At 44.6% G+C, this 15,536-nt stretch overlaps 1 protein-coding gene across 6 annotated transcripts in view; it reads right to left on the bottom strand.

Moving 5' to 3' along the window:
- The window catches only part of LOC129816739 (interleukin-1 receptor accessory protein-like 1-B), a 347,946-nt gene that overhangs the window by 11,244 nt on the left and 321,166 nt on the right, over window positions 1–15,536 (bottom strand). The window lies entirely within an intron of this gene.

Genomic DNA, 15,536 nt, shown 5'->3' with positions numbered 1-15,536 from the left:
ACATGTCTCCTCACTTCACAACGTAACAGTCTCGAGGTTAGGGAGACCATCCAGTAACCGGAGGGTTGCTGGTTAGAATACCAGGGCTGACAGAGAAAACCATTGGCGGGGCTGATTGACTTGGTGTGATGAGGACAGAAAGTATTGAGTTTGTGATGGGCTGTAAGCATGGCCTGGGTGATAACGCATGGATTACTGTAAATGAGTATATTTAGTCTGAAGCAAGTACAGGAATGCTATGTTAATCTCCCCCTAATGCTCCAAACATCAGACAAATTAAAATCAATAAGGGTGTTTCTTCCTGGGAATTAAAAACCAAACAACAACGTCAGGAAGATAATCTTTTTATAGCAGCTGCCATGGAAACGGAGGGGAAGGAGAGAAAGTAATATTCCATAAAGTAAATGAGAGTCCCCCGCTGAGCTGGTGGAGGCTGATGGAGAAGAGAAGGGAGACATGATGCTCCTCGTTCTTCACACACTGCTACTTAGCCTACTTTTACAGGACCCTCAGTACATAGAGGCACGCACGGGAAAAACTGGTGAGAGACTGACTTTGTGTGTGGGGTTGTTCGGGTGAGAGAAAGAGAGTGTGTGTGTGTGTTAATGTGTGTGCGTGTGTTTGAGCATTAATGAGTAGCCTATGCATTTGAGCACTGGGGAGAAAGAAAGAGAGAGAAAGAGAGGATGAGAGACAGGGAGGGAGAGAGAGAGAGTGGTGGAGAGTGGTAGAGAGAGGGATGACTGATCTCTGAAATGCTCTCCCCAGGCTCTTGGTGAGCACATACAGTAAGGTGTTTGTTCGAGACGTTTGTAGCCTGTAATTGAGAATGCATCGTGGGCTTTGTGGACGTGGTTGGAGAGGGGGGGGGGGGGGGCAGCCTCTTTGAAGATCCCGTTTCCATAGTAAAACAGATTACCTGCCAATGGAGAACATTCCCGCACCACGACGACACTTTGAACACCTTCCGCGTTAAAAAAGTAAGCCACACAGTAAACCACAAGCAGTAAGTAAGTAAGAATTTGAAGAGGGTAGCAGGTCCTAGATCTGTACTTAATGGGCAACTTCTACCCAGACCAAACAAGGCAGGGGAAAGTGAATGGGAGTTAGATAGGGATTGAATGGTACTAGACTGGGTCTGGCTGATGTTATCTAAAACCCTGGAGGAGGCAGAAATCAACAATAGATGTTCATTACTGCTCTGCTGGGGCTCTAGTCTAGACTGTCAGGAAATACAGGCAGGCAGGGCTCTTATGGTCAAATGTTACATTAACTTCAGCTGTGCAATGTTACCATACTCATATCTCGTTAATACAGAGTTGCGGCATGAGCTACAATTGTAGGTCTATGTTTAATGAACATTCTGCCAATTCATTTAGGACCCCTGCCCTCTCTCTCTGGTATCCTGGTTCTAGATGTCTTTCGCATGACAATGACCCAGTGGCGACCCGTCATTCAGGGCAGGTGGAGCAGAGCAAACATTTTTTTTTGCAAAAAAAAAAAATGCTTGCCTGTTTTGCATGTTATGCAAACAATGTAAAAGAAAAATATATATCATTGAGTTAATAAAGCCATGTACAAACATGGTCTCATTTTAGAGTAAGGCAGCTCCAAAATGCAGGTGTTTCAGCCTAGCTCAGTGCTTTCTGTGGTGGTGGGGTAAGCCAGCAAAAAATACGGAGCGTTGCGCCATGATTGGCTCAGTGTTCTATCACTCATGGGGACACTACATCACTGCCAAGTCTAAGGGTAGAGCTTGAAAATTCAAGCCGCTTGGGTGCTGCCATAGAGTTACATTAGAAGTTCCCATCCAAGAAGGCTCAAGGTCATTGGCCACAGATAAAATGATGTCAAATCACGTTATATCTACAGTACTTTGATTGGACTGATGTCAACATCTTACTTTCAAAATCTTAGCTAGCAGTCATCATCATGAATCAAGTCGACAATCTACTGGCAAATCCTTTTAAATCCTTGTAATATGAAGAGAAATAATGAAGAGAAATTAAAGATAAAACGTATTGGTGCTCATCGGCCATTAGACATAAACATTACACAATACGTTGAAAATCGCAAATTCCACAATGAGTGGTTTGGAAGGAATCAGTGGCTGGCTGCAAGCATTGCAAAGCAATCATCAGCTTGCTATTCAGTGGATTAGCTATACGGTCGCAAATCTAAGATTAAGGGTTTCTTTTCCTAGTTTAAAATGATAAACATTCAACATTGGCCATGTTGTCAATGAAGCATGACTTGGCCGCACTCAAAACAACTGTTAACTCGGAACTGCAAAATCTGATTTTAGTGAGTTCAAGGCAACTGGGAACTCGGGGAAAACGAGCTACAACTGGGAAAATACGTTTTGAACTTTCATCCAACTCGGAATTGTAAATCGGGAACTCTGGCCCCTTTCTCGAGCTACAACCTGAAGATCACTGATGACATCAGGATTCCATTTTTTTTGGAGTTCACAGTTGTCTTGAATTCACCATAAATCCAGAGAATGGCAGACTTTGAAGACAAAGTTTGATCACAAAATTTGCCCATGAAGGAGTCCAAAAATGTATTGTATGCTGCTGCATAAATGATGTAATATGCCAGGGAGATATCTATACTGTAGCTAAGAAAGTAATACTAAGTGTATGTTGTGTAGTAAGCTGTTAGTAGCCCATGTTCCTCACCCTAATCATTTGGTCCTCTTCCCCCTCATAATTCATTCCCTTTATGCATTCAGTTGTGCAACTGACTAGGTATCCCCTTTCCTTCTATTCATTTCATCCAACGCCCACCTGCCAACCGGGTGTGAACCGAACAGAACCGGCTCAATACCCCATTGATCCCATCGCAATATATTACTGAGGCATATTTGTTTGGCTAATTTATTAATCTCTCTCTCTCTCTCTCTCTCTCTCTCTCTCTCTCTCTCTCTCTCTCTCTCTCTCTCTCTCTCTCTCTCTCCAAATGATATTTTATTGGCCTGCGTTTCCATAGAAATGGAACTTGTTGGAATCAATAGGCAGGGTTCTTTAAATAGAACCCTGGTGGGTTTGTGGGTTCCCTGGGTTCCGTGGGCTGAAGTTCATCTGCTGATGCATTAGTAATAGACATGCAAGCCAGGAGAGTGTGGGTGGGTGGGAGGCTCGCCTGAAGTAGAGGCAAAACTTTGGAAACACATCCACGTCCCTGTAGCAGTTGAATGGAATATACTTTGGCTGGAGGGCCTAAACACAAACAGTACAAGGATTTTAATTATTTATGTTCTATTTATTTGGTCACTTGAACAAGATACTTACCATTTGGGAGGTTTCTCTCACTCTCTATATCTCCCTCCTGCGAACTTGTTGAACCACTTCTACCCTTTACATCCCCCGTTATGAAAAAAAACATGAATTTCACGTGATCACGTGATCTTAGGTGAAGTTAATGTGATTTAAAAAAATATTTTTATTTATTTTCACCTTTATTTAACCAGGTAGGCTAGTTGAGAGCAAGTTCTCATTTGCAACTGCGACCTGGCCAAGGTATCACGACCTGGCCAAGATATCACGACCTGGCCGTGATAACGTGTCAACATGTTAAAGCAACATGAAACTACATGCAGAGGCAAGAAAAAGTATGTGAACCCTTTGTTAAGTGGAGTCAGGAGTCAGCTAACCTGGAGTCCAATCAATGAGACGAGATTGGAGATGTTGGTTAGAGCTGCCTTGCCCTATAAAAAACACTCACAAAATGTAAGTTTGCTATTCTGTCACGATCGTGTGGCGGATTAACGGACCAAAATGCAGCAGTTGGAAAATAAGCCATCTTCTTTTATTATACAACGAAGATGAACACGACACAAGAACACTTTACAAACTAACAAAATAACAAAACGACCGTGAAGCTACAAACGTTGTGCACAAACATACAGGCTACTAACGTTTTACATAGACAATTACCCAAAACCAACAAAACACAAACATTCCCCATGTCACACCCTGACCTAACTAAAATAATAAAGAAAACAAAGAATACTAAGGCCAGGGCGTGACATAACCCCCCCCTTAAGGTGCGAACTCCGGGCGCACCATTACACAGTCTAGGGGAGGGTCTGGGTGGGCTTCCATCCACGGTGGCGGCTCCGGCTCTGGTCGTGGTCCCCACGTCACCACAGTCCCTAACCACCTCCTTAGCTTCCTCAAAATGACCCCTCTCCACATTAACCCCATTGCATTAAGGGGCAGTTCCGGACTAAGGGGCAGCTCCGGACTAAGGGGCAGTACCAGGGTAAGGGGCAGTACCAGGGTAAGGGGCAGTTCCGAACTAAGGGGCAGTACCAGGGTAAGGGACAGCCCCAGGATAAGGGGCAGCACCAGGATAAGGGGCAGCTCCGGACTGAGGAACGGCAGCTCCGGACTGAGGGACTGCAGCTCCGGACTGAGGGACTGCAGCTCCGGACTGAGGGACGGCCGATGGCTGGCTGACGGATCTGGCTGCTCATGGCTAGCTGACGGATCTGGCTGCTCATGGCTAGCTGACGGATCTGGCTGCTCATGGCTAGCTGACGGATCTGGCTGCTCATGGCTAGCTGACGGATCTGGCTGCTCATGGCTAGCTGACGGATCTGGCTGCTCATGGCTAGCTGACGGATCTGGCTGCTCATGGCTGGCTGACGGATCTGGCTGCTCATGGCTGGCTGACGGATCTGGCTGCTCATGGCTGGCTGACGGATCTGGCTGCTCATGGCTGGCTGACGGATCTGGCTGCTCATGGCTGGCTGACGGATCTGGCTGCTCATGGCTGGCTGACGGATCTGGCTGCTCATGGCTGGCTGACGGATCTGGCTGCTTATGGCTAGCTGACGGATCTGGCTGCTCATGGCTAGCTGACGGATCTGGCTGCTCATTGCAGACGGATGGCTCAGATGGCGCTGGGGAGACGGATGGCTCAGATGGCGCTGGGGAGACGGATGGCTCAGATGGCGCTGGGGAGACGGATGGCTCAGATGGCGCTGGGGAGACGGGCAGTTCAGTCATCGCTGTGCAGACGGCAGACTCCTGCCGGCTGAGGCGCACTGTAGGCCTGGTGCGTGGTGCCGGGACTGGTGGCACCGGGCTGGGGACACGCATCTCAGGGCTAGTGCGGGGAGAAGGAACAGGGCATACTGGACCCTGGAGACGCACATTAGGCCTAGTGCGTGGTGCCGGCACTGGTGGTATCGGGCTGGGAACACGCATCTCAGGGCTAGTGCGGGGAGAAGGAACAGGGCATACTGGACCCTGGAGACGCACATTAGGCCTAGTGCGTGGTGCCGGAACTGGTGGTACCGGGCTAGGGACACGCATCTCAGGACTAGTGCGGGGAGAAGGAACAGTGCGTACAGGACTCTGGAGACACACAGAGGGCTTGGTGCGTGGTGTAGGCACTGGTGGTAATGTGCTGGAGACACGCACCACAGGGCTAGTACGTGGAGGAAGAACAGGGCTCTGGAGACACCCAGGAAGCTTGATGCGTGGTGTAGGCACTGGTGGTAATGGGCTGGAAACACGCACCTCAAAGCTAGTGCGGGGAGCAGGAACAGTGCGTAAAGGGCTCTGGGGACGCACCTTAGACCTAGTGCTTGGTGCCGGAACTAGTGGTACAGGGCTGGGGACATGCATCTCAGGATGAGTGCAAAAAGTAGGAACAGGACACACCGGGTTGTGAAGGTGTACTGGAGACCTGGTGTGTATAGCCAGCATCAAATGTTCCGGAATTTTAACACAAGTTTCAGGCTGAGTACGAGGAACTGACACAGGTGGCATCGGACAGCTAATACGCTCCTCAGGGAGAATGCATTGCATACTCTGCCAAACCAACAGCTCTCTCTCTTCACTCTCCTCCAATTTCGTCAACAACTCTTCGAATGTCTCATGATCTCCCCTTCGTTCACTCTCCTCCAATCTGTCCAATAACTCCTCGACCCACTCAGACTCACCCCTCAACTTCGCCGACTGCTCCAAGTGCCCCCCTCCAAAAATGTTTTTGTGCTGTCTCTTGGGCTTCCTCCCGTGTCGCCGTGCTGCCTCCATCTCTGCCTTGGGGCAGTGATATTCCCCTGGCTGTGACCAGGGTCCTCTCCCGTCTAGAATTTCCTCCCACGTCCAGGAGTCTTGACATTGCTGCTGTTGCTTTGTTTTCCGCTGCTTGGTCCGAAGTTGGGTAATTCTGTCACGATCGTGTGGCGGATTAACGGACCAAAATGCAGCAGTTGGAAAATAAGCCATCTTCTTTTATTATACAACGAAGATGAACACGACACAAGAACACTTTACAAACTAACAAAATAACAAAACGACCGTGAAGCTACAAACGTTGTGCACAAACATACAGGCTACTAACGTTTTACATAGACAATTACCCAAAACCAACAAAACACAAACATTCCCCATGTCACACCCTGACCTAACTAAAATAATAAAGAAAACAAAGAATACTAAGGCCAGGGCGTGACATATTCACAAGAAGCATTGCCTGATGTGAACCATGCCTCAAACAAAAATGATCTCAGAAGACCTAAGATTAAGAATTGTTGACTTGCATAAAGCTGGAAAGGGTTACAAAAGTATCTCTAAAAGCCTTGATGTTCATCAGTCCATGGTAAGACAAATTGTCTATAAATGGAGTCAGCACTGTTGCTACTCTCCCTAGGAGTGGCCGTCCTGCAAAGATGACTGCAAGAGCACAGTGCAGAATGCTCAAAGAGGTTAAGAAGAATCATAGTGTCAGCTAAAGACTTACAGAAATATCTGCAACACGCTAACATCTCTGTTGATGAGTCTATGATATGTAAAACATCAAACAAGAATGGAGTTCATGGGAGGACAGCACGGAAGAAGCCACTGCTGTCCTAAAAACATTGCTGCATGTCTGAAGTTCGCAAAAGAGCACCAGGATATTCCACAGCGCTACTGGCAAAATATTCTGTGGACAGATGAAACTACAGTTGAGTTGTTTGGAAGGAACACAAAACTATGTGTGGAGAAAATAAGGCACAGCACACCAACATCAAAACCTCATCCCAACTGTAAAGTATGGTGGACGGAGCATCGTGGTTTGGGGTTGCTTTGCTACCTCAGGGCCTGGACAGCTTGCTATCATCGACAGAGAAACGAATTCCCAAGTTTATCAAGACATTTTGCAGGAGAATGTAAGATTATCTGTCCACCAATTGAAGCTCAACAGAAGTTGGGTGATGCAACATGACAACGACCCAAAACACAGAAGTAAATCAACAACAGAATGGCTTCAACAGAAGAAAATACGCCTTCTAGAGTGGCCCAGTCAGAGTCCTGACCTCAACCCGATTTAAAATGCTGTGTCATGACCTCGAGAGTGGTTCACAAAAGACATCCTAAGAATATTGCTGGACTGAAACAGTTTGGTAAAGATGAATGTTCCAAAATAACTCCTGACCGTTGTGCAGGTCTGATCCGCAACTACAGAAAACGTTTGGTTGAGGTTATTGCTGCCAAAGGAGGGTCAATCAGTTATTAAACCCAAGGGTTTACATACCTTTTACACCCTGCAATGTGAATGTTTACACAGTGTTCAATAAAGACATGAAAACAAATAATTGTTTGTGTGTTATTAGTTTAAGCAGACTGTGTTTGTCTGTTGTTGTGACAATTTATGCAGAAATCCTGATAATTCCAAAGGGTTCACATACTTTTTCTTGCCACTGTATGTGAAAACAAATTTCACATCTGAATCTGCAATTCATGTGACCATATGGTCTGACGTGAACAACTGACCTCACGTGTTTCTTTCTGTGTCTCTCAATGTGAAAACAGCTTAACTGAAAATTTTAATTTTTGTCATTTAGCAGAAGCTCTTATCATTTACATTACATTACATTTAAGTCATTTAGCAGACGCTCTTATCCAGAGCGACTTACAAATTGGTGCATTCACCTTATGATATCCAGTGGAACAACCACTTTACAATAGTGCATCTAACTCTTTTAAGGGGGGGGGGGGGGGGGGGGTTAGAAGGATTACTTTATCCTATCCTAGGTATTCCTTAAAGAGGTGGGGTTTCAGGTGTCTCTGGAAGGTGGTGATTGACTCCGCTGACCTGGCGTCGTGAGGGAGTTTGTTCCACCATTGGGGTGCCAGAGCAGCGAACAGTTTTGACTGGGCTGAGCAGGAACTGTACTTCTTCAGAGGTAGGGAGGCGAGCAGGCCAGAGGTGGATTATCCAGAGGAACTAGGGTTAGGTGCCTTGCTCAAGGGCACATTGACAGATATTTCACCTAGTTGACTCTGAGATTCAAACCAGCAACCTTTTGAATACTGGCCCAACACTCTTAACTGCTAGGCTACCTGCCACCACCCATTTCACATGTTTGGAATGGAATGGTTTGGGGGTTTTAAGGTTATTGGTGCGCTGTTCAGCAAAAATGGTGTCAACAAACATGATCACTTAGTGTTGACTTTTCAATAGAACTACACCAGGGATTTGAACTCACAACCTCTACATTTTGGGGACGCTGATCTTTCTGCTGTACCAAAAAGTCTGTAGCATTCTCGGAAGTCTACAGATTGATCACCTAAAATACATCCTTGCAGTTAGCAAATAAGTGCTATCTGCACTGCTATTTTACTTATCAGTTAATCTGACTATTCTCTCATCATTGCCAAAGGGGGAGGAGTTGCAATCTACTGCAGTGTAAGCCTGCAAAGTTCTTTCATACTTTCCAGGTCTATGCCCAAACAGTTCGAGCTTCTAATTAAAAAAAAAGAACCTCTCCAGAAATAAGTCTCTCACTGTTGCCACCTGTTATACACCCCCCCGGCTCCCAGCTGTGCCCTGGACACCATATGTGAATTGATTGCCTCCCCATCTATCTTCAGAGTTCGTTCTGTTAGGTGACCTAAACTGGGATATGCTTAACACCCCGGCAGTCCTACAATCTAAACTAGATGCCCTCAATCTCACACAAATGATCAACGAACCCACCAGGTACAACCCTAAATCCATAAACATGGGCACCCTCATAGATATTATCCTGACCAACTTGACCTGCAAATACACCTCTGCTGTTTTCAATCAGGATCTCAGCGATCACTGTCTCTTTGCCTACATCCGCTATGGGTCCGCGGTCAAACGACCACCCCTCATCACTGTCAAACGCACCCTAAAACACTTCTGCGAGCAGGCCTTTCTAATCAACCTGCCCCGGGTATCTTGGAAGGATATTGACCTCATCCCGTCAGTCGAGGATGCCTGGACGTTCTTTAAAAGTAATTTCCTCACCATCTTAAATAAGCATGCCCCTTTCAAAAAATGCAACTGTTCAGGGAAGTCAGGAACCAATACACGCAGTCAGTCAGGAAATCAAAGGCTAGCTTTTTCAAACAGAAATATGCATCCTGTAGCTCTAACTCCAAAAGGTTTTGGGACATTGTAAAGTCCATGGAGAATAAGAGAACCTCCTGCCAGCTGCCCACTGCACTGAGGCTAGGTAACACTGTCACCACCGAAAAATCCACGAAAATCGAGAATTTCAATAAGCATTTCTCTACGGCTGGCCATGCTTTCCTCCTGGCTTCCCCAACCCCGGCCAACAGTTCCGCACCCCCCGCAGCTACTTGCCCAAGCCTCCCCAGCTTTTCCTTCACCCAAATTCAGATAGCAGATGTTCTGAAAGAGTAGTACAACCTGGACCCTCTCTTTCTAAAATTATCCGCCGCAATTGTTGCAACCCCTATTACCAGTCTCTTTAACCTCTCTTTCGTGTCGTACGAGATCCCTAAAGATTGGAAAGCTGCCGCGGTCATCCCCCTCTTCAAAGGGGGTGACAGTCTAGACCCAAACTGTTATAGACCTATATCCATCTTGCCCTGCCTTTCTAAAGTCTTTGAAAGCCAAGTTAATAAACAGATCACTGACCATTTCGAATCCCACCGTACCTTCTCTGCTGTGCAATCCGGTTTCCGAGCTGGTCACGTATATACCTCAGCCACGCTCAAGGTACTAAATGATATCATAACCGCCATCGATAAAAGACAGTACTGTGCAGCCGTCTTCATCGACATTCTTATCGGCAGACTCAACAGCCTTGGTTTCTCAAATGACTGCCTCGCCTGGTTCACCAACTATTTCTCAGACAGAGTTCAGTGTGTCAAATCAGAGGGTCCGTTGTCCGGACCTCTGGCAGTCTCTATGGGGGTACCACAGGGTTCAATTCTCGGGCCGACTCTTTTCTCTGTATATATCAAAGATGTCACTCCTGCTGCTGGTGATTCCCTGATCCACCTCTACGCAGACGACACCATTCCGTTTACATCTGGCCCTTCTTTGGATACTGTGTTAACAAACCTCCAAACGAGCTTCAATGCCATACAACACTCCTTCCGTGGCCTCCAACTTCTCTTGAACACTAGTAAAACTAAATGCATGCTTTTCAACCTTTCGCTGCCCTCACCCGCCCGCCTGACTAGCATCACTACTCTGAAGGTTCTGACTTAGAATATGTGGACAACTACAAATACCTAGGTGTCTGGCTAGACTGTAAATTCTCCTTCCAGACTCATATTAAACATCTCCAATCCAAAATAAAATCTAGAATCGGCTTCCTATTTCGCAACAAAGCCTCCTCCTTTACTCACGCCACCAAACATACTCTCGTAAAACTGACTATCCTACCGATCCTCGACTTTGGCGATGTCATTTACAAAATACCTCCAACACTCTACTCAGCAAACTGGATGCAGTCTATCACATTGCCATCCGTTTTGTCACCAAAGCACCATATGCCACCCACCACTGCAACCTGTATGCTCTAGTCGGCTGGCCCTCGCTACCAAAGCCTACACCTCTTTGGCCGCCTTTCCTTCCAGTTCTCTGCTGCCAATGACTGGAACGAATTGCAAAAATTGCTGGAGACTTATATTTCCCTTACTAACTTTAAACATCAGCTATCTGAGCAGCTAACCGATCGCTGCAGCTGTACATAGCCCATCTGTAAATAGCCCATCCAATCTACCTACCTCATCCCCATATTGTTTTTAATTTACTTTTCTGCTCTTTTGCACACCAGTATTTCTACTAGCACATCATCATCTGCACATCTATCACTCCAGTGTTAATCTGCTAAATTGTAATTACCTCGCTACTATGGACTATTTATTGCCTACCTCCTCACGCCATTTGCACACACTGTATATAGACTTTCTTTTTTCTATTGTGTTATTGACTGTACTCTTGTTTATTCCATGTGTAACTCTGTATTGTTGTTTGTGTCGCACTGCTTTGCTTTATCTTGGCCATGTCGCAGTTGTAACTGAGAACTTGTTCTCAACTAGCCTACCTGGTTAAATAAAGGTGAAATAAAAAAAATACAAAAATACAAAAAATATAACCATTGAAATCATTTATTAATCTCCGCAATTTTGGTGTTTTCTGTATAGTTGTCTAATGTTGGTTGTGCATATTATTCTGTTTTAATGATACTCCTGAATCACATTGATAAATATACTAGTATTTCTTGAGGGTATTTAAAAAAAGCTTAGTGTAGGAATACAGGTGAAATCAATTATTTACACAGACATGGTGGCATAGCAGCAAGATCCAAATTCTGTGAACCCAGAGGTTGTGAGTTCAAATCTGATATGCTGAATAATAAATACTGTATAAACATACACAATATAATCATTTGTGTCAAATATGTAAATTGAAAAGACTGTGATGTTCAGTTGACATCCTAATGACTCAATGTTTACACGGCATCACCAGTGAAATCTCATGTGAAATACTTTGTATCATCAGATGTGAAGTGTTCCAAAACCACATGTGAAGTAATGTTTAACATGTGCAAAAAAAAATCTGAAAGGTTCTTTAATCTACTATTTATACATCTTCTCCTTCACCCTCTTCTCCCACCCTTTGTCTCTCTCTCTCGCTCTGTGTGTGTGTCCGTCCCATTGAGGATGTGTATGGTGATCAGGGTAGTAAAGCCAGGGCTGTAAGAGGATCAGAGTAGGCCTAGGGTAATGGCGGCATGGACAATAAGGAATGCATGATCAAATACTGATCCAAGATCTGGCTGCATTATTAATAATTCTCCCTTTAGAACCCTGTTGTCGTAGTCATAGGCGGAAATCCCAGGGGGGACGGGGGGGACACGACCCCCCCATCCTGGGAAAAATATGATTTGTCCCCCCCAATCTATCACTGTAAACATAACTATGTAATTTCAATAATATTAATAATACGCAATGAAAGCAGTTGTGCTGATTATAGACACTTAATAGCGCCTTTTTAAGTTTCAAAAGATTGCGACCTCCCCCGCCCTTTGCCTCACAATGGTTTGATCCACTGCCAGTTCTTTAGCTGGCAAGGTAATAGAGGGTTCGTATCTACTGTCCGAAAGGCACTCAATGTACGTAACTGACGTGAGGTTTATCTAGTCAATCGCGCCATAGCAATGTTTACATTTTTATGTTGGCAGGGTTCACACACTAGCTGAATTTGCAGAGCTAGCGTGCAAACTAAAGCAAACATTAACCATCATGCTAGCTAGTACCTATTCCATTAATGTGGCGTCGTCAAAGATGGAATCTTTGCTATCGTCAGTTTATTCCAAGATCAGCATGCAGCTGTAGTGCTTCAAAGTCCCTGTGATAAGGTTAGCGATAAACTGAAGTCCAAACTGAACAGAACTACACTCTCTTATACCATTGTCTTAAATATATTTAATGGTCTCGTTGCAAAAGCTAAGTTGTCGCTAGTGAACTTTTTTAAAATTTATTTTATTTCACCTTTTTTTTTTAAAGATTATAGCAAACACCACAGAAACAGAATTGGTGCTCGCTAGCTTTACAAATTCAGCTATTGTTGGAAGCCAGCCAATATGAAACAAACTATATTAAAATTAGAAAAGGTTGTAGCATATGTTGTGTAAATGTGTGTGTGTGCAGCTTGACCGGCCAGCCAGCCAGGTAGAAAAATGTCAGAAAAAATTAAAAAGACGGACATCAGAGTATTTTTCAGTACACCAAAACGCAAAGTAAGAACTCTAGTAGCCTAATATCTCAACGACTAGTTGATAAAATGTTCATAAGAAAGAAGTGAAATGCTAATGAAAATGTTTCACAATGATGTCATTAGGCAGAGCAGGCAACAGATGGCACACAGACAGCAGAGCTGGGGACAGATATGCAGGGACAGACTGGCAGAGACAGGGAATCTCAGGTAAGTTTGTTGAGTCTTTGTTTGGCAACATTATGAAAGGTTCTCAATTTTTTTTACTTGTAAAATAGGGACATAATTGGAAAATGCCATGGATACCCCCGCTCTCAACTTAAACTGATGACTAAACTAAGATTTGTTTATGGCAATGGTATTGCTGTTGTGATTAATTGTGTAGTTTTGGGTACCGGTAGTTAGGAGTATGGCAAACACCTTATTTATTTTCTAGGAGACAGACTGAGTCAGTGAGGGTGGTGAAAGGGAAAGAGCCAGGGAGAGAGACTTCAGAGGACGTGTCACAGCCACGGCAGGACCAGGTGTCACCCTTGTTGCCAGCAGCACCAGTATAGGGGACAGTGGCACAGCATTGTCCAGTTACCTCAGTGATGGCACAAAACCATATCAGCCACACCCACAATTTTTGAACCGCAAACTCTTGCCAACAGAGTGTTGACGTTTCAAGAGGCCCCAAAGCACAGAATGAAATTCTGAACATCATGGCCAATACAATCATTCGAGGCATTGCAGCTGAGATTAGGTCTCTTCCGATTGTACAATTTTCATTAATTGTTGATGGTCCTCAAGATGTCTCTGGTGCTGAACAGGAGAATGTCTATCTGCGTTATGTTGACCATGACCTTGTCCCTCACGAGGAGTTTATTGGGCTATACAGGGTGTCGGAGACAACAGGCGAGGGCATTGCGAAAGTGGCAACTGAAGTGTTGTTGAGGCTCAATTTGCCCATGTCTGGCTTATGTGGGCAGAGTTACGATGGTGCCTCAAACATGGCAGGAAAATACACAGGTGCACAGGCAATTGTGAGAAGGCAGCAGCCATTAGCCCTCTATGTCCATTGTGGAGCACACTGTGTAAATCTGATTACACAGGCTGGCTGCTCAGCCTCCCCACTGATCCGGGATTCCCTTTCTTGGGTCCATCAGTTAGGTGTCCTCTATGGCCAGTCAGGAAAGTTTAAGAGCATGTTTGAATCAATTGTCACGTCCAAAGAAACACATCTGCCCACCCGGAAACCCCTATGTCCAACAAGGTGGACTGTGCGGAATACTGCTATTAGAGCTGTGCTAGGGCAGTATGAGCGGGTACTAAGCAGCCTAGAGGAGAGTAGTTTTTAGTACATGACAGTACACTTACAAATGATTTATTTCATGTTATTTTATTTAAAATTGCATACTTTGTGCGACATACTTGTCCATAGCTGCTGTTTGAAGAGTTGAGACACTGACTGAAGGATATTTTGTTTGATTTATTTGGGTTTTTCATTGAAGTAGTTATTTTGCTTTTAGAACTGTACTTATTTTAAGCTTTTTGTTCTTGTAAAGATATTGTAGTAGACTCAGGCCAGGTGCACATATTTAATGACTATATAAATGTATCAGAAAAAGTTAAATTAAAAGGTCAATTCAATACGGAGACTAACTTTGTGATGGTTCTCAATGGAGATTCTTTTAGATGTGATCACACCATGTTCATTGTATTTATGAAAACTACACCCATACAGTGTACAGTACCATTGCTACCTACTGGCCTTTCTTGATATTGCTAGTTGTAAGTACGAATATCTGCATACATTCTGGACTGGTAAGGAGCACTGCTATAACTATTATTAGTGGTAGTATTATAATGATTTAAACATTTGAACAAGTTGGGACAACCCTTCAGTTAATTACTGTACCTATCAATTATTCAGTTGTAGGAATTATGGTTCCTCAATATACATTTAACATATTACAACGTAGGCTATGTGTTACAGCACTACTTTTGGTGACCCCCTCAGGAATTGCTCTTGAGAAAATGTCATGTAATTGTCCCCTCCAAGGTTGATATCAGATTTTCGCCCCTGGTCGTAGTCTGTCAGGCAAGAAAAGTTGTGTGTGTACTGTAGTAGTACATTTGGGCTGCGCTCATATAGAGTCAACCTCAGCTGTCACTTTCACTAGCTAGCCATCAAGACAACCAGCTAACTAGCCACCAAAACGAAGCCTAGAGTAATTCATGTTTTTCTGTTGGGCTTAGGTTATGGTTTGTCATGTTTGCTAGGTGCAGATAATCACAGGGTTTCCTATTATTAGACAGCTTAGCTGTCGTGTTAGGGACTAAGATGCCAGCGCAGTGGAGCTCATAAGCTGAGTTGGATATTTGTTTACATACCCAGCTAACAAGTTGCTTGTTTTGTACTGTGTCTACCATTGCAATTCATCTGGAAACTGTCTCAGCTTTGTAACTAATCAGCTAACATTGGCGAACTCTGTAGTTAGTCTGTCAGGCAAGAAAGCAAGAGTTGATTGGAGGAAAGAGAGTGTGTG

The sequence above is a fragment of the Salvelinus fontinalis genome, chromosome 19 (genome assembly GCF_029448725.1).
Source record: "Salvelinus fontinalis isolate EN_2023a chromosome 19, ASM2944872v1, whole genome shotgun sequence".
Lineage (NCBI taxonomy): Eukaryota > Metazoa > Chordata > Actinopteri > Salmoniformes > Salmonidae > Salvelinus > Salvelinus fontinalis.
Note: the sequence above shows the minus strand (reverse complement) of the source record. Positions and strands in the feature narration are given on the sequence as shown.